Genomic DNA, 25,283 nt, shown 5'->3' with positions numbered 1-25,283 from the left:
AAACTGCCACTTCTAGTCTCCTGTATTTTTTTAAATTATGTACTTCAGAGGCTTTCCCCATAAGTATATACTGACCTCAATGTTTAATAGCTGCATTATATTCTATTGTGTATATATACTATATTTCATTGGTCACATATTGATGGGTATTTAGACCCTTCAGTTTTGCTATAACAAAACAAAAAAAAGTTGTAATAAACTTTCTTACAGAAAAGAAACTACCATCATTCATATTTTGGTGTAGTACCACAAAATGATATCCAAAATTATCTAAACAGCTATTAAAATACTCCTTCCTTTTCCAACTATGTATCTGTATGAGGCTGGCTTTTCTTCATATCATTCAACCAAAATAACATATTAAAACAGACTGAACAGGGCTTCCCTGGTGGGGCAGTGGTTTAGAATCCACCTGCCAATGCAGGGGACACAGGTTCGAGCCCTGGTCTGGGAAGATCCCACATGCCACGGAGCAACGAAGCCCATGCGCCACAACTACTGAGCCTGCGCTCTAGAGCCCGCGAGCCACAACTACTGAGCCCACGTGCCACAACGACTGAAGCCCGCGCGCCTAGAGCCCGTGCTCTGCAACAAGAGAAGCCACTGCGATGAGAAGCCCGCGCACTGCAAGGAAGAGTAGCCCCCGCTCGCCACAACTAGAGAAAGCCCGCGCACAGCAATGAAGACCCAACGCAGCCAAAAAAAAAAAAAAGACTGAAAGGAGCAGCAGACCTGAGAATCCAGCTATCTTCTATTAAACCAGACATTAAAGAGACAAAATCACACCATGACTCTAATCTTTTGGTAAATATAGTTACTTACTAAGCAACCTAAATGCCCATCAACAGAGGAATGGATAAAGAAGATGTGGTACATATATACAATGGAATATTACTCAGCAATAAAAAGGAACGAAACTGTGCCATTTGCAGAGACGTGGATGAACCGAGACTGTCATACAGAGCGAAATAAGTCAGAAAGAGAAAAACAAATATCGTATATTAACACATATGTGTAATTTAAAAAAATGGTACAGACAAACCTATTTGCAAAGCAGAAACAGAGACAGAGACGTAGAGAACAAACGTATGAACACCAAGGAGGGGGGTGGGTGGCATGGACTGGGAGATTGGGATTGACGTACGTACACTACTGTGCACAAAGTAGACGGTTGGTGAGGGCCTACTGTATAGGGGGAAAAAAAAAGAAGGTACAATCTGTTTGCAAGACATATATTAAGTTAACCTTAAAAACGCATTCCCATATACATTAGGTGCAGACAAATACTGTTTGATTCCACTTATACAAGGTACCTAGAATAGTCAAATTCAGAGTCAGAAAGTATGTTGGAAGGTGCCCCCTGGGGACGGGGAATGGGGAGTTAGTGTTTAACGGGGACAGAGTTTCAGTTTAGGAAGGTGAAAAATTCAGGAGATGGATGATGGTGAGAGTTGCCAAACAATGTGAATGTACTTAGTGCCACTTAACTGTACAGCTAAATAAGGTTAAAATAGTATGTTATATATTATGTCTTTTACCACAATAAAAACAATTTTTAGTAGTAGTATGTAGTTACTTGTTTATATTATGTTAACATGTATCAGAGTTCATTATTGTTATTTGAAAATGAATTAATAAGTACTTAAAATTGTTCTCAGTTTTAACTTTTTATACTATAAATGGCAGTTATAACCAACTCAATAAATTTTTTTTTTTTTTTTGCTTTACAATGCTGTGTTAGTTTCTACTGCACAGCAAAGTGAATCAGCTGTATGTATACATATATCCCCTCTTTTTTGGATTTCCTTCCCATTTAGGTCATCACACAGCATTGAGTAGAGTTCCCTATGCTATACAGTAGGTTCTCATTAGTTATCTATTTTACACATAGTATCATCAGTGTTTATATGTCAATTCCAATCTCCCAATTCATCCCCCGCCCCCCACTAGCACCCAATAATTTTGAAGAGTGCTAAGAGGTTCTGAGAACAAAAAGCTTGAGAACTGCCGAGGTAGGGTAACATGCATACAAGCTATTTTTCTCCAATAGGGAAAAAAAAAAAAGCCAGATTCTTATTAACAGGGAATCATTCACACCACTGGCTCCAAAATAGCAAAGCTCTGCAGAGGCTGATATCCTGTGTAGTGAATCAAGTGTTGAAGTTTTAGTTAGTCCGTGCATTTAATTTTTCTCCCAAAAGACTATTTTTGAAAAATTTTATTTCTTTATTTCTTTATTTTTATTTTTGGCTGAGTTGGGTCTTTGTTGCTGCGCATGGGTTTTCTCTAGTTGCTGCGAGCGGAGGCTACTCTTCATTGTGGTGCGCGGTCTTCTCATTGTGGTGGCTTCTCTTTGTTGTGGAGCACAGGCTCTACGTGCGTGGGCTTCAGTACTTGTGGTACTCGGGCTCCGTAGTTGTGGCTTGTGGGCTCTAGAGCGCAGGCTCAGTAGTTGTGGCGCCTGGGCTTAGTTGCTCCGCAGCATGTGGGATCTTCCTGGACCAGGGCTCGAACCCGTGTCCCCTGCACTGGCAGGTGGATTCTTAACCACTGCGCCACCAGGGAAGTACCCCCCACCCCCACCCAAAGACTCTTAATCTTAACGAGCAAAAAAGTAAGACAAAACAACAAAACCACCAAATCTCATGCCTTGGATTTGCCAAACCATGAAGCCAGTCTTTCCTGAGACTCCATGCCTTTGCAGCCTGTTAGTTTCTCTGACCATCACCACCTCCACCTAGTAATAAGGCAAGTGGCTTGCCTTCTATCAGATTCTCCTATCTTTTCCCCGGGGATAACAGTCCTAAGCAAATTGGGAGACATATTCAGGACCATTAAAAGTAACTGGTTTTGAATTCAGAATAAAGGGATAACTACCTCTGGCCCAATAGGGATGTGCTTCACTGTCTACTTGACTAGAGTCAATTTCATAAGTACCATCTAAGGTTTTCAATGTTTTGTTTATTGTGCTATCAAACCCCACGTTTGCATTGCTAATGGATACACTCCAAAGAAAGCTGCAAATGATCTGCCAGAGAGACAACTAGTTTTCTATTTGGCTGAATCTTGTGTACTTTCTACCTTTTCAGATGCTGGTCTCCCAATAGAGCTTGGAATAGCCATTTTGTGACTTACCCACACATACCTCTTATCCAATCAAATAAAAAATGTCTTCTGGAAGGAGGTCCCTTCTGATAGTAAACACAAGTGTCCTTATACTACATGACAGCTTTATTTCACAGACTTGGGGACTTTGGAGTGGAAGTCAGGGAAGAGCTGGAGGTGTCTCTGAAGAGAATAATGCATCTAATTAGTCTTAACCACTGACTGGGTGTTGAGTCACCTGGCTGGGTAGTGAGTGAATAAAGTTCCTTGGAGCCAAAGTAGTGGGATAAATTCTAAATCCTGCATTAAATGAGTAAGAAAAGCCCTAGGGAAAATCAAGCAGAAAAATATCTACAGTACTGGAAGATAAGGAAAGCAAAACCATTTTTCTCTGAAGATCAATTTACACATGTAGAATTATATCCACTTATTAACTGTGTCATAATACAAATAATTTTAACTATAAGTGGGGTCCATGTAACTCTTATCAGTTACCAAGGCGTCACCAAAGCCTCAAGGCTACTGGACTATCCTATTAAGATGTAAATAAAATTGGTTCAGTCTATCATCTCATATAGAAAAAACATGTATCCCGCCCACTCTCTTCTGGATATTCTTAGAGTCTTTTATTTGTTGCTTTCAGCTTCAATTTTTTGGGCTGTGTTGAATTTATAGCCTCTGCTCTGTCACTCATCTTTAGCACACAGTCTATACACACAGTGTTAACGTATGCTGGTACCCCATGATAGACAACAACAAATTCTGCCACCAATGCAAAGCTGCAGGCCATATCACACTTCTCCAGAAAGCCTCAGGATGGAGGTGGGGGTGTTGGTGTGGAGGAGGGAAGCCTCAACCCGGAACAGTAAATGACTCGGATGGAACAGAGAAATCAGCCATCTGTGTTGCTGGGAGTCCCTGGGAACTTTTTACCAGCTATCTCTTCCTCTAAAGGTCCTAAAATGGTCAAGAACGCTCTGATATTGTATGTCAAATTTACGTATAATTGTATATGTGTAATTCTTCTAGGAGGTAGGTCCTTAACTTTCATCAGATTTTCAAAAACCTCAAGATCCAAGAACGGTTAAGACGTACTTTACATTTAGATGAACATCAAAGTGCACTCTAATAGTAAACAAAATTGTCTCCCCACTAGATAATTCAATCAGTAATGGGGAAATGCAAATTAAAGCCACAGGATATACCATTTCACACTCATGAAACTGGCAATTCCGAAGTTTGCCAATGCCAAGGATTGGAGCAATAGGAACTCTCACTTGCTGCTAGACGGGTTCAACCACTTTGAAAAACAAAGACATAATCTTCTTAGGTTAACATTTAAACATATTCTAGACCCAGCAAACTCACTCTTAGGGCAGGCAGTTCTCAAACTGCTGGTTTTAACCCAATGGATCATGAATCAATTTAGTGGGTCACAACCAGTATTTTATTTTAATGAAAGTGAATGGAATAAAATGTTATATTTTTACCTCATTACACATAAATAGTGCATTTTGCCTTATTATATTTCTTACTATGGGGTCATGGTTAAAAACATGTCCCAAAACAATGACCTGGAGAAACACCTACACACGTGCATAAGGTAACGTGTATGGAAATGTTCACAGCAATATTTTTCCAAGAGCAAAAAATGGGAAACAATAGAGGAAAATGCAAAAATTGTGGCATACTATGGAATATAATAAAGCAGTGAATATGACTGAACTAACGCTACCACATCAATGTGGATCTCAAAGTAAGGTTAACGGAAAAAAAAATCAGTCAAAGAAGAATACATACTGTAAGACAACATATTTCCAGTTCAAAGATGAGGAAAACTAAATAATAAATGTTTCAGGGTACATACATGGTAACAAAAAAAACTAAAGAAAAGTAAGAGAATGACAAAAATAAAAATTAAGATGGTAGTTACCTCTTTGGGGTTGAAAGGGGATGCAAAACAGAAGGATACACAGGGAATTTCTGAAGTTTAATAATGCTTCCTTTCTTAAGCTGGGTAGAGTGTACGGATGTTTGTTTTGTTTGTATTTCTTAGGTATACATTACGTATATGTTTTTTGTATGCAGGCAATATCTTACAATGAATAGGAAAACAAAGCTCTGTCACTAAAATTAGTGTAACAGCAACAGCAGTACTTTTGCTGGTCACCACCATTCATAAGCCCAGGTTTTGATCTCTACTATTACTCTCCACTAAAAAGAAACAGGACTGAATGGGAGATGACTCCATGTCCTGGGGCAAGAAAACAGTCAATACTGTTCTGGTACTTTCTAGCACTGCCAGAAAGCAAGGATATTTTTAAGTCTGTCAGAGTTGTGCTAAAAGGATTAAACAGTGAGCTTAAAGACTATGCTGTTAGCCAGACTGCGACACTGCATAAATCAAACTAATTTTGTAAAAATAATTTAGCATTACAAATGGAACGTCCAGAGGGTCTAAAATGGGTTTCTGTACGTGGAAAGGAATAGTAGTAACTCCTTTCCTTCTTCTCAGCAACACCCATAGGGAGCATAAGGTAAAGACAAAAATAGCAGATATGACAATAACTTTTCTGTGGCTGATTAAAATCCCCCTTTCTTAGTTTTCTATTAATTGCAAAAAAATCAAGATAACTGGAAATTAGCCAGCAGTTTACTCCAAACCAGAGAGTAATAAGTTGTTGTTGTTTTTTTTAAATCTTGGTGTTTTTATTTATTTATTTATTTGGCTGCGTTGGGTCTTAGCTGCAGCACACGGGCTTCTGTCTAGTTGTGGCGTGCGAGCTCCAGGGCATGTGGGCTCTGTAGTTTGCGGCATGCAGGCTCTCTAGTTGAGGCGGTCGAGCTCAGTAGTTGTGGCATGCAGGCTTAGCTGCCCCGCGGCAAGTGGAATCTTAGTTCCCCAACCAGGGATCAAACCCACGTCTTCTGCATTGGAAGGCAGATTCTTTACCACTGGACCACCAGGGAAGTCTCAGTAAGTTTTATAATGATCACATTTATAATATATTTTATGTTAAGTTGTTTAAAGTGTTTAAAAGAACAAGCCACATTAAATTTTAGTTAACGTTTAATATTTAAACAACATTGTCAATAGAGAAATTAAATAATTTACTATGAAACCACAGAAATATTACAGGTAAAATAGTTAAAATGTCACATATAAGACTTTTTTTTTTAAGAGGATCTAGAGATGACAGTCTTTTTTTTTTTTAAATAAATTTATTTATTTACTTTTGGCTGCGTTGGGTCTTCATTGCTGCACACAGGCTTTTTCTCTAGTTGCGGCGAGCAGGGGCTGCTCTGCGTTGCGGTGCACGGGCTTCTCACTGCGGTGGCTTCTCTTGTTGCAGAGCACAGGCTCTAGGTGTGCGGGCTTCAGTAGTTGTGGCTCACGGGCTCTACAGCACAGGCTCAGTAGTTGTGGCACACAGGCTTAGTTGCTCTGCGGCACGTGGGATCTTCCCGGACCAGGGCTCGAACCTGTGTCCCCTACATTGGTAGGCAGATTCTTAACCACTGCGCCACCAGGGAAGTCCTAAGACTTCTTTTTTAAAAAGTAAGAAATAGCAGTTGATTGTCCACATGGTTTCCAGTAATATTAATCCAAATTCTTTAGTGCTAAGATGCATTTTTGGCTGTCCTTTCAAATATCCTACCACCCATTCCCTAATCTCCTTCCTAAAATCATTCATTAATTCAACTAATATTTATTGAGTGCCTATTTCTAACATAAATTCTTCTGGGTGCTGCTGATACAGAGGTAAGTAAACCAAGCAGACTGGGTTCCCACTGTCTTGGGGCTTATGACCTCATCATATAAACATGGCCCTGTGCACAATGACAATACCCAACCACTACCCAGTAATGAGAACTTTCACAGGTGAAATTCTGGGTTTAAGTCATAGATTCAGGTCCCCATAAATGATCCCAGAGTGATATTGCTATCAGTGTTAGACTTCACTACTTTGGGACAAGAAGAGGTCCAGGAGGAACTAAAAATCCCATCTCAAACAGAATGTTAGGTCAGATATCACAAAGACTTAGAAAGGGATAACGATTAGAAAAGCTCAGAGAATGAAACATTTACAATAGACAATAGAACTCCCAAGGCACCTGTAGCCTCCATAAATATACCATGGAAAATAACACATGGGTATGTTCTCTACTAGTCTGGGTTCTTTCTGAATTTCTCATGTCTGTTTCCTCTTTGGTTCCCTGAGTTTCCTTGTATTTGTTTTCAGAACTTTTGTTACTTCGTTGCCCTCTTCCTTCTCCTATTCTGCAGTGTGCAACTATGGCAGGGACTGGAAGTAAGGCCTAGAAAAACAAGCAAAAGAGCCTGTCTTGACCAATAATTCCCATACCTACAGGAAGTTATTTGTATAAGATGAAGAAACTCAGAAAAACCCAAGTATTCAACGAAGTTATTCTTTCCCAGAGGTGCTTTTGCCGCCATCAAACACTTGCTATTTCCTAGAGTGTATGATTGTTACAAATTAGGTGATGACAGTTGTGGGACAGTCCTGGGTCACTACTATACTCTATTTTTACTTGTCTGCCCTACAGCCTTCAAGGCAAAAATGTTCTTCATAACAGAAAGCAAGTCTCTATCTGGACCAATGGTTTTGCCTAGTCTGTGGTGTAGCATCCTACTTTGGGGAGAGAGGTGGGGCCAGGCTGCAGCTCTAGGAGTGTTCATGCCAACATTGTGCTGAAAGATCAGTAAAGTGGAAATTAAAATACAGCTTTCCACTCTTTTGAAGAGTCAACCTCCCGTCTTCCTTCTAGGAAAGGCATCCCTACGTCCTGGATTTTCGTGGACAATCCCATCCCAACTTTTTTACTTTACTCCTTAAAGTATAACTACATTTGACTTTCTTTTTTTTTTTTTTGGGCAAAGGTGTTCATTTAGGAAAAAAAAGAAAACAAAAACCCACGAAGCTTATTTCACATAGCATAATGCCTTTCAGGTTCATCCATGTTGTTGACTTATTTTTTACACCACTGTACAACTCTTCTGGTAAGTAAATCTACAAATTAAAAAAAAAATAATGTCGGAGCAGGTATGCTGATTTTTGGTTTGGAAAATATGCTCACCATAGCTCAAAAAAAAAGTTTGGCACAATCTATAAAACAAGCTATGAGCTGAGGTACCTTCCAGAAGAGTACACTCTGCTCTTCATTCCTATACTTATTAAGCAAACCTCAGTTAAAGATCTGTTTATAAAAGGGAAACAAATTACTTTACTATGAAACTACCGTTCACTGTACGTCTTCCTACTAATGATTATAAACCTTCTGCTCCACTGTTTTGCATAGAAGAGGCGATAATTCTTTTTATAAATAATGAAATTACATGGAACCTGAGGCAAGGGCAGGAGTGGACCTCAATGGCTACAGCAAAAGCACTAGCTCTTATTACTATGGCAGTGGGAGATCTTGCGGCAATGGAGGGTCTTGTAGCTGTATGAACAAACTGCTGGCTTTGAAATCCAGCTGCTTGCCTCCGACAACTCAGCGGCGAATGAGCTGAGAATACTAAAAGAACCACCACAAGGAAACAGATGAAACGTTTGGCCAACTTCATCTAGGCATGAAGAAACGTATGGTGTAATGCTCTTTATTCCGCATTAGAGTCAGATTTGGTCTTTTTTTTTTTTAATGTTTATTTTATTTAGAGAAAAACATAACAAATCAAAGAATGAGATGGAGAAGAAAATCTTTAAAATAGCAAAATGGCTTCACGTATGAAAGTCTGAGCACAAAACCTTTTTGTGGCCCCCTCTTGTGACACTCACCTTTTAAAATCCTTACTAAATACTTACTGCTCATCTAGTGTACAATCTATGGGGAGCCTGAACAAATGCAGGAAGCTTTTTATCCGCACAAAAATGGTATTTGGGCAGGATATCTATATTCTGGCAACTGTCCAGAAATGCTCAGCATTGACAAATGGGAAACTGATGTGAGTTTCCCACAGATCCTCATTCATTCATTTTATAAATATATACTGACAAACCATTATAAACCAAGTACTAGATTGAGAATAGTGAATAGATTTGATTCATGCCCTCAGGGAGCTAACAGTCTAGTGAGGGAGCAGAGAGGTGAAAAAATAAAATATACAAGAAAATCCATGTAATTACAAATTGAGGTAAGTGCTACAAAAGAAAAGAATATTTTGTAAGATTCTTTTGTTAGAAAAGGGGCTATGAGAGATAAAGACAGTGGGAACCGAATTTAGATCCAAGAAGTGTCTCCTGAGGCTCTTCTCCCCTCTAAATAAATATACCTAAAATAAGATAATTTTTAAAAATCTATTATTTTAAGCACCTTTCTGCCAGAAGATAAGGGCTTTATTTAATAATTTACTTTTTAAAAAATGGTAATCAATGTACAAGGCACAACATTCAAAAAGTATTTGAAAATATGTCTCCCTTCTCTCTCCTGTCTTCCAGTTACCAAATCCTGTCTCCCCTGAGACAAATACTGTTATTAGTTGCCTAAGTATCTTTCTAGAGATAATACTAAACTAAATGTAAAACAAGGCCATTCTTCTGAATTCTTTTTTTTTGTTTTGGAAATATACTTATTTTCCATAAAAATGCTAGTTTTACTAACATGTAATGAGTTTATTACTACTTGAAAATAAATGTTTTAAATTTCTTAGTTTTAATTTCGAATACAGTAACAGATATCAAAAGCTCCTTGGGTCCTCAGTAATTTTTAGGAATGTTAAGAAGTCCTAAAACCAAATAGTTTGAGAACCACTAATCTAGGCATTTATAAATGTACGTCAATTGTTCACTTTTAACCCTACTAAACCCTGGTCATCTGTTGCATCATTTTTCTTAAATACATCTTTATTGGAGTATAATTGCTTTACAATGGTGTGTTAGTTTCTGCTTTATTACAAAGTGAATCAGCTATACATATACATATACCCCCATATCTCTTCCCTCTTGCGTCTCCCTCCCACCCTCCCTATCCCACCCCTCTAGGTGGGCACAAAGCACCGAGCTGATCTCCCTGTGCCATGTGGCTGCTTCCCACTAGCTATCTATTTTACATCTGGTAGTGTCTGTATGTCCATGCCACTCTCCCTTTGCCCCAGCTTCCCCTTCCCCACCACCCGTGTCCTCAAGTCCATTCTCTATGTCTACGTCTTTATTCCTGCCCTGCCACTAGGTTCATCAGTACCATCTTTTTTTTTTTTTTTAATCATTTTTGTAAACGTTTTACAGTGTGTTTGGAGTATATTGGCAATGAGATGGAAACCAAGTTACTTATTTGTGGCTACAATGTGCTGTGGGTTATTTGGCCATCAACACAACACAAATTTCACCATGCTGACTGGCTAGTTGTTTTTCTACAGCACCTTAAACATTTAATGTATTAGTATGCAGTACTACTCAAAGCCCATAAAGAGTCTTCAGAAAGTAATTATAATGTATATGTCATAGCTGAAGGTTTTTTTTTGCTTTTGTTTTTGTTTTTTTTGGCCACACCACGTGGCAGGTGGGATCTTAGTTCCCCAACTAGGGATCGAACCCGCGCCCCTTGCATTGGAAGCACGGAGCCTTAACCACTGGACCGCCTGGGAAGTCCCTGTCATAGATGAAGTTGAATGGCAAGGTTAAACACATACCTGTGGTGGGAGAGTAAAGAGAGAAGCTATTTTTAAATGAAATAACACAGTAATAGTGGAGTGTCTTTTTTGGACTAACCCTCCCACAGTCAGATAACAATGATAAACTCTGGACAAAACATGAAAAACAAGTATTTAAAGGCACTAAAGAGCAACAAAAACCAGGCAGACATTGGAGTGGAGTCAAATGCCAGAAGGGAGGCGGCTGAGAGAGCCCAGTTATATTGCTTTGCCTGTGGGCACGCGCCAGTCCCTGTGGCATGGAGTGGCTACAACTCAAGCTGAAAACTGCATTTTCATGGCAGAACTGCCCAAGTCAAAAGCACATGATTATACTCTACCTACTTGCAAAGAAGGAGCCAGCAACAGGAATATTCATGACAGTATTTTCTTCTCTCTATTATAAATACAAGATGCTCAAAATAACAGCTATAGGGCTTCCCCGGTGGCACAGTGGTTAAGAATCTGCCTGCCAATGCAGGGGACACGGGTTCGAGCCCTGGTCCGGGAAGATCCCACAAGCCGTGGAGCAACTAAGCCCCGTGCACCACAACTACTGAGCCTGCGCTCTAGAGCCCGCGAGCCCCAACTACTGAGCCCACGTGCCACAACTATTGAAGCCCGCGCACCTAGAGCCCGTGCTCCGCAACAAGAGAAGCCATTGCAATGAGAAGCCTGCACACCGCAACAAAGAGTAGCCCCCGCTCGCCGCAAATAGAGAAAGCCCGTGCACAGCAACGAAGGCACAACTCAGCCAAAAAAAAAAAAAAAAAAAAAAAAAAAGCTATAAGAAGAGTCTGACCAAGAGCTAAGAATCCTCAAATAAATAAAAAGAAAAGTGAACACAATCTAGTGGTAACAAAATTCAGATGTATATGGTTTTTATTTGTTCACGAATAACTCAACACTGGGCAGGAGGCACACACCCACAATTTCAAGACTCCAGCCAGGAGTGCTGACTAGCCTCAACAAAGTGTCAACTTACTGCCAAAGGATCCAGATCAGTGGAACTTTCCAGTTCTCTAAGGAAGCGATATATAGTTGCCTACAAAATGGTTCCAAAATCCAATCAGAACTAGAAATTTAAAAAAGACTCAGACCAGGCTCTGAGCATCAAATACCTTCATGAAAGAATCAACAGAAAATCTAATAGAAGCACTCTAGTTGTGCCTCAATCCAGGGTTTAAGGTCTGGAAATAACTCTACTTTTTAAACTGCTTGCAAAGTTCATTCAACTTTTCCTTCCAGGGACTTCCCTGGCGGTCCAGTGGTTAAGACTCCACGCTTCACTGCAGGGGGGCAGATTTGAACCCTGGTCAGGGAACTACGATCCCACACACTGTGCGGCGCAACCAAGAAATTAAAAAAACAAAACAAAACAAAAACTTCCTTCCAGGTTTTGTTTCATGGAAAAATACAATAAAATCATCATATTTTAACACAAGGGAGTGCTAACTTTTATTGCTGGCACCTCTGTACCCCACAAATTTAAAAGAACACACACATTCAAACACCCTTCAAAAGCCTTTTTGAATCCTAAATAAGCCAGAAGATGTGTCAGGGAAGGGGAAAATAAAAGCCTCAGCAAGGAAACATTTTAGTTCCAAAATTCTTTATAAAGGCAAACTGCTAACTGAAAAGGGAAATTAACTTTACCAGTCTTCAGATAAAGTTCATAACCTTGTTGTTTTAAAGGAATTCCTAGGCATGGAGTCAGATCATAGACTCAATTCCCAGTTTAGGAACTGAAACAATTCTGGCCTGGAGATAAAACGGTGATGAATTGCTTGACACACCTCTGCTGGAGCAGCTGCTCCCATCCGTCCACTTCCCTCCCTTCCTCTAGAAGCTACTTCAAGGTCTGGATTTATCAGTTACATGTGCTAATTGAAAAGAAGGCACATTTCCCAGGCCACATTTATGGAAATAACATGCTGGCCCATTTCAACACTCACAAACAGATGTTAAACTGACCAAAGTATATTTAAATAATCTCATCTCACTCATTCTTGCTAATGCTTACTAATTGGTTCTCTTACGGGACTTTCTTCCCACAAAATGACTGGCCATATAATAAGTTTTATAAATATTAGGAAAGTTGTTTTGCTCAGAAAAAAAGGAAAATAATTGCAGAAGAGAAGAACTTTTCAAAAGAACTTTTACACAGTGGGCATTAAAAACTCTCCTAAGCCAAGGCACAGAATTCTGGCTTCTTTTTCTTTGTAACCTTCCATCCAGCCTAAACTTGCTGTGTAACTAACTGATCATGAACAAAAGAGAGGCAGTTTGAACTCCAGCAGGAGAAATACACTATATTTAAAGGGTCTGCTCCCCTAAGACTGTTCTGATTAGAGCTATGAAGCCATTTTGTCCTTTACAAGGGAACCTTGACTTCCTCTACACAATTCACCCATCCTAGCTGCGATAACCATTTCTATTTGAGAAGAAAACTCTAATGAGTTTTTAATCACCTTTCTAAATATGAAGCAGTGTCTACAAACACACTGTTTACCAAAAAGCAAAACAGTAAATAAACTAAATGTCCCTATAGGGAAATGGTTGTATAAATTACAGAACATCCAATACAGAACACTATGCAGCCATTAACAGGAATATCAGATAAATCTATCAATACAGGCACTATCATGATATGTGTCAGTGGGTATTTGTGTTTTTAAGCAAAAATGACAAATTTCAGGAAAACAGGCTTGTATGACTCCATTTTTGTAAGTAAAACCACCTTTTATATGTGGAAAAAAAATTCCCAGCACAGATACATATACAAAGATTACTAAATGCTTAGGGAAAGGTCTAGAACAGAGCTATTCAACTGAAATATAATGGAAACAACAAATGAGAGTCACATATATAATTTAAAATTTTATAGTATCCATATTAAAAATGTAAAGGTGAAGTGAATTTTAATCATTTATTCTACTTAACCCAGTAAATTAAAAATGTTACCATTTCAATAATGAAATTGGTACAAAAATTGAGAGAGTTTGCTTATTTTTTTCTTACTAACTGTTCAAAAATTAGTGCATACATTACACTTACAACACATCTCAATTTAGACTAGCCACATTTTAATGCTCCGCAGCCACATACGGTTAGTGAGGACTGTACTGGACAGAGGAGGCCTAGAAAGAGAAACATCAAACTATTAACTTGCATTTTGTTTTCTATATTTTTCTGCATTGTTTGAATTTTTTAAGCATATGTTTAAATATAAAAATAATCAAGACAGATCAAAAACCTAAACATACAAGCCAGAACGATACGGGTTCTTTAAAAAAAAAAAGGAAAGAAAGAAAAGGAGAAATCATCTCAACCTCAGGATAGATAGACTTCTTAGGACACAAAAAGCACTAATCATAAAAGAAAAAATAAGAGATAAATTTGAACAAAATTTAAAATTTCTGCTCATCAAAACACACCATAAAAAGAAATACTCAATAATAGCATTTATATCTGACAAAGTACACATATCCAGAATATATAACGAACTCCTACAATTCAACAACAGACTGATGAACAACCGAATAAAAAATGAGACTGGAGGAGACATTTCATAAAAGAAGATATACAAATGGCCAATAAGCACATGGAAAGACGTCAGTATTATCAGTCTTCAGAGCAATGCAAATGAAAACTGAAGGAGATACCATTTCACACCCACTAAAATAAAAAAAGACTGACAAAACCAAACACGTATAGGATATGTACCAAGTGGAACTCTCATAAACTGCTGGCAGGAATATAAAATAATACAATCATTTTGGAGAACTGTTTGGCAGTCTGTTTTTACATTAAACACACATCTACCCTATGACCTAGAAATCCTATTCCTAGGTATTTATTTACCCAAGAGAAATAAAAACATATGTCTTCAAAAAGATTTGGAAACAACCCATCAACAGGACGGATAACCTGGTATATTCTCATCCAATGGAAATAAAAAGGAATGAATATGACACAGCAGCTTGGGTGAGTCTAAAAAACATTATGCTGAGTAAAAGAAGCCAAGCACAAAAGAGTTACACAACGTATTTGATTTACATGAAGTTCTGGAGTAGGAAAACTAATCTATCATAATAAAAATGAGTGGTTGCCTGGGGCAGAGGGTGCGAGGGGGCTGGGGAAGAGAACCAACTAGAAAAAGGCATGAGGAAGCTTTCTGGGGTGATGGAATCATACTACACCTTATTTCAGGTGGTGGCTACATGGATATATACAATCGTTAAAACTCACTGAACTGACACTAAGGCTCCTGTGATAACTAACCTATTCCCTGTCAAGAAAGTCAAATGTTATGGGGAACCAAAAAGCACTCAGTGGATGCTATTTAATACATGTTCAGAATAGATGAAGACTGAGAAAATAACGAAGCTTGGAATATGGGGAATTATCACTAAAATGCTCTCTATCATTCTTGATGTGAGTCCACACGAATCTCTTCAACGTATTTTCTTCTAGTTTTATTATTTATAAATGAGATGAAGGCATGCTAACCACAACTAAAATGATATCCTCTCTCTCTGCAATCCTGCCTTATTTATATCTCACCCCTTTCTTGAATATTTTCAATGTATATCCATATAATAAGGCATCTAGCTGAAATAACAAAAAAAAGAAAAGAAAAAAGATGGCAAAGAAGTGAAGAAACTAAATATGAGCAAAGATGAAGGACTTCCTGTATTCAAGTACAATCTAGTCAATTTAGTTCGAAAGAAGGAAAAACATGAAGCCTTTAAATATGCTCATAATTGAAAGTCAGGGAAATCTTTCAAAAAGTCTTTTCCCCACTGGCCATCCCCAGTTCATTCAGTTCTTTTTTTTTTTTTCTTGCAGTAAAAGCTGTAAGAAAATCCCTGAAAGCAACAAAGAGGTAGTCACCCCAAATTGCCTTAGCAATAAATTGGATATCGTGCCAAGTGGCAGAATGTTTAGCTCAGGTCTCTATAACACCTCCTATATCTACTCCATTTACTGCAGCACACAGCAACTTTGCTGGCGGTCACCAGCCACAGCCTGAATACTTTAATAATGGTGCATATTATACAGCAAAATCCCTTAGGTACATTTTAACCCAGCACCTATACTAAATGGAGAAAACAACCAAACAGTTATCCAAAAGGAAACACAAAGTTAAGTGCAGGAAAGGCTGAGGGAATACCATGTACTTCCTGACTAGAAAACAAGGCTTCCAGGCACATATCAGAGCTTTTGCTCACTCTGCAAAGATGTGCGTTGTGTTGGACTTCCCTGATGGAGCAGTGGTTAGAGTCTGCCTGCTAATGCAGGGGACATGGGTTTGAGTCCTGGTCTAGGAAGATCCCAAAAGCCGTGGAGCAACTAAGCCCCGTGTGCCACAACTACTGAGCCTGCGCTCTAGAGCCCATGAGCCACAACTAATGAGCTCACGTGCCACAACTACTGAAGCCTGCACGCCTAGAGCCCGTGCTCTGCAACAAGAGAATCCACCACAATGAGAAGCCCGTGCACCGCAGTGAAGAGTAGCCCCCGCTCGCCACAGCTAGAGAAAGCCCACATACAGAAACAAAGACCCAACGCAGCCCAAAAAAAAGTATATTCCCTTAAGATGTGCATTGTGAAATGTATTGCTGTGGAAACAACACTTCTACAACAAGAGGACAAGTCCACCTCAAATAAAGGAAATAGCAGGAGTGGTGAAATAAGTCTTGTGTAATGAGTAAGGAACTTCCCACATGTCTATGCTTGAAGTATGGCATGATTAAGCTGAAATGAAATGTCATTCTAATCACATAATAGACATTACAGTCTGTTTCCGGGGTCAGTTACTTGCTGAACACAAGGTGTGGAACCAAAAACACTCTCCTTTTAAGATTAAGACTGATAGGAGAATACAAATAACCAAAAAGATAAGAATGAAATCTCCTTAGATCTAAGTTTACCTAAGGCTTTTAAAAAATGGTGATCATTAATAAAAGCTATTTATTAATGCATCCAATAAATGCCTATAAATTATTTTCCATGTACCAGAGTGGACATTAAAAAAAAAAAAAAAAAAGACACAAGGCCTACACCTTCAAGCTCACAGTGTAGTGGTACACACCAACATGTAAACTGACAGAGTACAGTACAGCAAGTGCTGCAATAAAGGCTTTTAACAGAAGCACTGGAAAGGGATATTAGTTAAAGTTTTTAGATGAAAGACACAGACACTGACTCTGGCTGAAAGTGACAGAAAAGGAATTTATTTAAAAGATACTGGGGGAAAAGAAAAGATACGGGGGGCTTCCCTGGTGGCGCAGTGGTTAAGAGTCCTCCTGCCAATGCAGGGGACATAGGTTCAAGCCCCGGTCTGGGAAGATCCCACATGCCATGGAGCAACTAAGCCTGTGTGCCACAACTACTGAGCCCACATGCCACAACTACTGAAGCCCACGCACCTAAAGCCCGTGCTCTGCAACAAAAGAAGACACCACAATGAGAAGCCTGCGCACCGCGTCAAAGAGTAGCCCCAGCTCACCACAACTAGAGAAAGCCCACGCACAGCAACAAAGACCCAATGCAGCCAAAAATAAATAAATTAAATTAAAAAAAAAAAAAAAAAAAAGATACCGGGCTTTACAAGTGTCCACAGGACACATACCAAGCTAGGCCATATCCAGGGCCATAAAGCTAATGTCAACAAATTTAAAAGAGGTGAGGGGGACGGACTTCTCTGGCGGTCCAGTGGTTAAGACTCTGTGCTTCCACTGCAGGGGGCATGGGTTCGATCCCTGGTCAGGGAGGTAAGATCCCATGTGCCACATGACGTGGCCTAAATACATAGATAGATAGATACATAGATAGATACGTAGATAGATAGATCAGAATAGCAATCAATCAATCAATCAATAAAAGACGTGAAATAATAAGGAGTGTGTTCCTTAACAACAGTGGAATCAAATGAGAAATCAACAACAGAAAGACAACAGGAAAACCTCCAAACACATGGAAACGAAACAATACACTTCTAAATAATGCATGCGTCAAACAGGAGGTCTCAAGGGAAATTTAAAACTATACTGAACTGAATGAAAATCAGAATACAGCATGACAAAATTCATGGGGTACAGCTAAAGCAGTGCAGGAGGGAAATTTGTAGTACTGAATACATACATTATAAAGAGGGAAAGTCTAAATCATCAATCTAAAGCTCTCACCTCAAAAATCTAGTAAAAGAAGAGTAATATAGGGACTTGCCTGGCAGTCCAGTGGTTAGGACTCTGTGCTCTCACTGCTGAGGGCCTCGGTTCAATCCATGGTGGGGAAACTAAGATCCCACAAGGGGTGCAGCGTGGCCAAAAAAAAAAAGAGTAATATATATGCAAAGCAAGAAGAAGTAAGGAAATAATAATGAGCAGAAGTCAATGAAATTGAAGACAGAAAGACAACAGAGAAAAAAAATCAAGGAAGCAAAGAGCTACTTCTTTGAAAGGAGCCATAAAAATCGACACATCTCTAGCAAGATTAACAAAAACAGAAGACACAAATTACAATACCAGGAATGAAATCCCTTATCACTACAAACCCCACATACATCAAAGGAATAATAAGACAATGCCACAAAGAACCCTACCCACATAAATTTAACAACTTAGACAAAATGGGCCAATTCCTCTAAAAACACAAACTACCACAACTCACCCACTATGAAAGAGATAATTTGATAAGCTCTGTAAATATTAAGGAAATAGAACTTAAAAGAAAATCTCTAGGCCCAGATGGTTTCACTGGAGAATCTACCAAACATTTAAACAAGAATTAACATCAGTTTTACACAATCTCTTCCAGAAAACAGAAAAGAAGGGAACACTTCTCAAATTCATTTTATGATACCAAAACCAGATAAAGAGAGTAAAGAAGAGAAAACAAACACCAACATTCCCTCATAAATCCTTAACAAAATATTAGCCAATAGAATTCAACAATATATATAAAAAGAATTATACACCATGACCAAGTGGGGTTTATTCCAGGGATAAAAGCTCAACGTTTGGAAATTAATCGATGTATACTAGCATAAGGACAGATATATAGATCAACAGAACAGAACCCAGAGATAAACCTAATTAAGGTCAATTAATTTTTGACAAAAGTACCAATACAATTCAATAGGAAAATACCTTTTTTCAAAAATGGTGCTGAGGGCTTCCCTGGTGGCGCAGTGGTTAAGAATCCGCCTGCCAATGCAGGGGACAAGGGTTCAAGCCCTGGTCCGGGAAGTTCCCACACGCCGCGGAGCAATGAAGCCCATGCGCCACAACTACTGAGCCTGCGCTCTAGAGCCCAAAAGCCACAACTACTGAGTCCTCGTGCCCCAACTACCGAAGCCTGTGTGCCCAGAGCCCGTGCTCCGCAACAAGAGAAGCCACCACAATGAGAAGCCCACGCACCGCAACGAAGAGTAGCCCCCGCTCACCGCAACTGGAGAAAGCACGCACGCAGCAAGGAAGACCCAATGCAGCCAAAAATAAATAAATTAAATAAATAAATTAATTAAAAAAAAATGATGCTGAAACAACTAGATATCCACATGCAAAAGAAGGAAGCTGGGGCTTCCCTGGTGGCGCAGTGGTTGAGAGTCTGCCTGCCAATGCAGGGGACACGGGTTCGGGCCCTGGTCTGGGAAGATCCCACATGCCGCGGAGCAACTAGGCCTGTGAGCCACAATTACTGAGCCTGCGCGTCTGGAGCCTGTGCTCCGCAACAAGAGAGGCCGCGATAGTGAGAGGCCCGCGCACCGCGATGAAGAGTGGCCCCTGCTTGCCGCAACTGGAGAAAGCCCTTGCACAGAAACGAAGACCCAACACAGCCATAAATAAATAAATAAATAAAAAAAAATTTTTTTAAAAAAAAGAAGGAAGCTGGACTCCTACATCATACCATACACAAAAATTAACTCAAAATTATGCAAAACCTAAATGTAAGCACTAAAGCTATAAAACTTTTAGAAGAAAACTAAAGCATTAATATTTGTGATCTTAGATTAGGCAACAGTTTCTTAGCTAAGACACCAAAAGCACAAGTGACAAAAAAATAACAAAGACTAAGGATTTCATTAAAAAAAAAACAAACAAAAAACCACACAACTATGCTGCGAAGGACATGAAAGTGAAAAGATAACCCACAGAACGAGGGAAAATATCTATAAATAATATACCTGATAAGAAGCCTGTATTTAGAATATATAAAGAACTCTTACAACTCCATAATAAAAAGACAACCCAATTAAAAATGGGGAATGGGGCTTCCCTGGTGGCGCAGTGGTTAAGAATCTGCCTGCCAATGCAGGGGACACGGGTTCGAGCCCTGGTCCGGGAAGATCCTACATGCCACGGAGCAACTAGGTCCATGCGCCACAACTACTGAGCCCGCGCCCTAGAACCCGTGAGCCACAACTAATGAAGCCTGTGCACCTAGAGTCCATGCTCTGCAACAAGAGAAGCCACCGCAATGAGAAGCCAGCACACTGCAACAAAGAGTAGCCCCCGCTCACTGCAACTAGAGAAAGACCGCGCACAGCAACGAAGACCCAATGCAGCCCAAAATAAAATAAATAAAATAAATTTATTAGGGGCTGCTCTGGTGGCGCAGTTGTTAGGAGTCTGCCTGCCAATGCAGGGGACACGGGTTCTAGCCCTCATCCAGGAAGATCCCACATGCCGCAGAGCAACTAAGCCCATGCACCACAACTACTGAGCCTGTGCTCTAGAACCCGCGAGCCACAACTACTGAGCCCGCGTGCCACAACTACTGAAGCCCGCGAGCCTAGAGCCCATGCTCCACAACAAGAGAAGCCACCACAATGAGAAGCCTGCGCACCACAACGAAGAGTAGCCCCCACTCGCCGCAACTAGAGAAAGCCCGTGCGCAGCAACAAAGACCCAACACAGCCAAAAATAAAATAAATAAAATAAATAAATTTATTTAATAAATAAATAAATTTATTTTTTAAAAAATGGGGAACAGATTTGAATAGACTCTTCTCAAAAAAAAGATATACAAATGGCTAATAAGCACATGAAGATGATCAACATTATTAGCCACCTGGGAATTGCAAATCAAAATTACAATAAGACAGCACTTCACACCCCCAAAGATGGCTATGATCAAAAAGACAGAGCTGATGAGGATGTAGAAAATAGAACCTTTGTGGAAATGTAAAACAATGCAGTTGCTTTGGAAAACAGTCTGGAAGCTCCTCAAATAGTTAAACACAGTTACCATATGATCCCACTCACTCCCACCCAAGAGAAATGAAAACACACGTCCACAGAAAAACCTGTACGCAAATACAATTGCCAAAAAGTGGAAACTGACTTGAATGTCCATCAACTGATGAATGGATATCCATACAATGGACTATTATGTGGCAATAAAAAGAAATGAAATCCTGAAATATGCTACAAAATGAATGAAACTTGAAAATATTATGCTAAGTGAAAAAGCCAGAAACAAAAGACCATGTATTATACATTCCACTTACATGAAATGTTCAGAATAGGCAAATCCATAGAGAAAGAAACAGACTGGTGGTTGCCTAAGCTGGAAGTGGAAGGAATGGGGAGGTGGGGGGAGGAAATGGGAAGAGACAGCTAACGGGTACAGGATTTCTTTCTGGGGAGATGAAAATTGTCTCAAATTGGTCACAGTGATGTTTGCAAAACTCTGTGACTCTACTAAAAACCACTGATGTGTACACTTTAAATGGGTGAAGTGTATGGTATGTGAATTGCATGACAATAAGGCTCAATAAAAAAAATAAATCAACATAATCCATATTAACAAGCTAAAGGAAAACAAATCACTCGACTATATCAATATATACAGAAAAAGCACTTGACAAAATTTAACACCCACCCATGATAAAAACCCTGAAAAAAATCAGAAACAGAGGGGGCACTTACTCAACTTGATTAAAAGCATCTACAAAAAGCCTACAGCTAAGTTATACATTATAGTGAAAGACTGAATGTTTCTCCCTAAGACTGGGAACAAAGCAAGGATGTCTGCCCTCATTGCTCTTATTCAACACAGCGCTGTAAGTTTGAGTCAGAGTAATAAGGCAAGAAAAGGAAAAAGCATACAAATAGAATAAAGGATTAAACTGTCCCTATTTGCAATAATGACTAACTACCTAAAAACCCCAAGGAGTCTATTTTTAAAAATCCTAGAAGTAATATGTGAGTTCAGACAGGTTGCAGGATATAAGATAAACACACAAAAATCAATTATATTTCTATATACTAGCAATGAACATGTGGACACTGAAATTAAAAACACAATACCAGTGGACTTTCCTGGTGGTCCAGTGGTTAAGAATCCACCTTCTAATGCAGGGGACGCAGGTTCCATCCCTGATAGGGGAGCTAGGATCCCACATGCCACGGGGCACCTAAGCCTGCACACCACAATTACTGAGCCCACGCACCACAACTACAGAGCCCATGCGTTCTGGAGCCCGAATGCCACAACTAGAGAGCCCCTGCGTCGCAACTACTGAGCCTGCATGCTCTGGAGCCTGCATGCCACAACTAGAGAGATACCCACATGCCTCAACGAAGAGCCTGCGTGCTGCAATGTAAGATCGCGTGTGCCGCAACTAAGACCCGATGCAGCCAGATATAAAAAAATAAATATTAAAAAAAAAAAAAAAACCACAATACCAGGGAATTCCCGGGCGGTCCAGTGATTAGAACTCCATACTTTCACTGCTGAGGGCACAGGTTCAATCCCTGGTTGGGGAACTAAGATCCTGCAAGCTGTGCAGCATGGCCGAATTTTTAAAAATAATAAATAAAGTCAATTAAAAAGAGAGAGAGAGCTGGAGTGGCTATACTGTTATCAGACAACATACACTGTCGAACAGAAAAATATTACTGAAGATAAAGATTGATTAAAAAAATACAATACCAGGCTTCCCTGGTGGCGCAGCGGTTGAGAATCTGCCTGCCAATGCAGGGGACACGGGTTTGAGCCCTGGTCTGGGAGGATCCCACGTGCCGCGGAGCGACTGGGCCCGTGAGCCACAATTGTTGAGCCTGCGCGTCTGGAGCCTGTGCTCCGCAACAAGAGAGGCCGCGATAGAGAGAGGCCTGCGCACCGCGATGAAGAATGGCCCCCACTTGCCGCAACTAGAGAAAGCCCTCACACAGAAACGAAGACCCAAAAAAAAAAAAAGAAACGAAGACCCAACACAGCCATAAATTTAAAAAAAAATTTTAAATTTAAAAAAAATTTTAAAAAAACAATACCATTTATAATCGTTCAAAAGAAAATGAAATATTAGGTACAAATCTAACAAAACACGTATAGGACTTAAATGCTAAAAACTGCAAAATGCTGATAAAAAAACAAAGAAGATCTAAATAAATGGAGATACATACAATGTTCACTGATTGGAAGACTCAGTACAGTAAAGATATCGATTCCCCTTGGACTGACATACAGGTTTGTATTAGTCTGCTTGGGCTGCCATAACAGAATACCATAGACAGGTGACTTAAACAACAGAAATGCATTTCCTCACAGTTCTGGAGGCTGCAAATCCAAGATCAAGGTAAGACCTCTCTTCCTGGCTGGCAAACAGGTACCTTCTTACTGTGTCTTCACATGGCCTCTTCTCTGTGAATGTTTGGAAAGAGAGGTTTCTGGTGTCTCTTTCTCTTCTTTTTTTCTTTTTTAATAGTTATTTATTTATTTGACTGCACCAGGTCCTAGTTGCACGGCACGCAGGATCTTAGTTGCAGCATGCAGGATCTAGTTCCCTGACCAGGGATTGAACCCAGGCCCCCTGCACTGGGAGCCGGAGTCTTAACCACTGGACCACCAGGGAAGTCCCTCTTCCTCTTCTTATAAGGAGACGCGTCCTACTGGATTAGGACCCACCCTTATGACCTCATTTAACCTTAGTTACCTCCGTAATACCTTACCCCAAAATACAGTCACACTGGGAGTTAAGGCTTCAAAATATAAATTTTGGGGGCGAGGGGGACACAATTCAGTCCATAATAAGGTTTAATGCAATTCCCATCAAAATCCCAGAGTTTTTGTAGATACAGACAAAATTATTCTAAAATTTATAAGAAAAGGCAAAGGAACTAAAATTGTTTAAAAAAAATACTACTGAAAAGAAATAATAAAGTGGGAGGAATCAGCCTACCAGATTTCAAGATTTACTTTATAGGTCAGTAATCAAGATTGTGGGATAGACACATGTCAATGGAACAGAGAACCCAGAAATAGATAGAACCAAAAGCCAAACTGATTTTTGACAAAAGGGCAAAAGCAATTCAAAGACAGCCTTTTCAACAAATGGCGCTAGAAATAGGACAGCATAGGCAAAAATGAATAAAATTAAATTAAAAAATTAAAAATCATGCCTTATACAAAAATTCTTAGACTTGACACTGGAAGTAAAATCCATAAAAGGAGAAATTGATAAATTGGACTTCATCAAAATTAAAAATATATGCCCTGTGAAAGATCCTCTTAAAAGGATAAGACAAGCTGCACACTGGAAGAAAGGATTTGCAAACCACATATCTGATAAAGGACAAATATCTAGAATTTACAGACAACTCTTAAAACTCAAAAGTCCAAACAATCCGGTTAGAAAATGGGCAAAAGACATGAACAGTCATTTCACCAAAGAGGATATATATATGGCAGAAGAACACATGAAAAGGTATTTAACACCTTAGGGAAATATATTTACATGCCATTAGGGAAATATAAATTAAAATCATAATGAAGGGGCTTCCCTGGTGGCGCAGTGGTTGAGAATCTGCCTGCCAATGCAGGGGACACGGGTTCGAGCCCTGGTCTGGGAAGATCCCACATGCCGCGGAACAACTGGGCCCGTGAGCCACAATTGCTGAGCCTGCGCGTCTGGAGCCTGTGCTCCGCAACAAGAGAGGCCGCGATAGTGAGAGGCCCGCGCACCGCGATGAAGAGTGGCCCCCACTTGCCGCAACTAGAGAAAGCCCTCGCACAGAAATGAAGACCCAACACAGCCATAAATAAAATAAATAAATAAAAATAAATAAATAAACAGGAGCTGTTGTTTAAAAAAAAAAAAAACCATAATGAAGTATCACTACACACCTACTGGAGTGGCTAAAATGAAAAGTAATGACCATGCCAAATGTTGACAAGGATGCAGAGAAACTAAAAGCCCTTACACACTGCTGCTGGAAATGCAAAATGGTACAGCCCCTTTGGAAAAGTTTGGCAATTTCTTATAAAAACTATACATTCAATAACCACATGACCCAGCAACTGACCCCTCTCCGAACATTTACCTCTGAGAAATGAAATTTTTATTGTGGTGAGCAGAATAATGACTACCACCCCTCCAAAAAAATATTTACTTCCTACCCTCCTGGAATCTGTGAATTAGTTATCTCACCTTACATGCAAAAAGGACTTTGCAGATGTGATTAAGGGTATGGACCTTGAGACAGGGGAGATTATCCTCGATTACCAATCTGGG

The 25,283-nt window shown here is 39.7% G+C and overlaps 1 protein-coding gene and 1 long non-coding RNA gene across 6 annotated transcripts in view; one reads left to right on the top strand and one right to left on the bottom strand.

Annotated features, from left to right (window-relative positions):
* Positions 1-24,842, top strand: part of LOC309616186 — a 114,260-nt gene extending 89,418 nt beyond the window's left edge. The window contains exon 2 of the long non-coding RNA XR_014237345.1: positions 20,512-24,842. This is a non-coding gene — a long non-coding RNA (uncharacterized lncRNA). The remainder of the gene's footprint in view (positions 1-20,511) is intronic.
* Positions 1-25,283, bottom strand: part of CFDP1 (craniofacial development protein 1) — a 138,676-nt gene that overhangs the window by 65,652 nt on the left and 47,741 nt on the right. The window lies entirely within an intron of this gene.

This window comes from Balaenoptera borealis (genome assembly GCF_965194805.1).
Source record: "Balaenoptera borealis genome assembly, chromosome: 19".
Taxonomy (NCBI): Eukaryota; Metazoa; Chordata; class Mammalia; order Artiodactyla; family Balaenopteridae; genus Balaenoptera; species Balaenoptera borealis.
The sequence above is the reverse complement of the archived record's forward strand: the minus strand, read 5'-3'. Positions and strand labels throughout refer to the sequence as shown.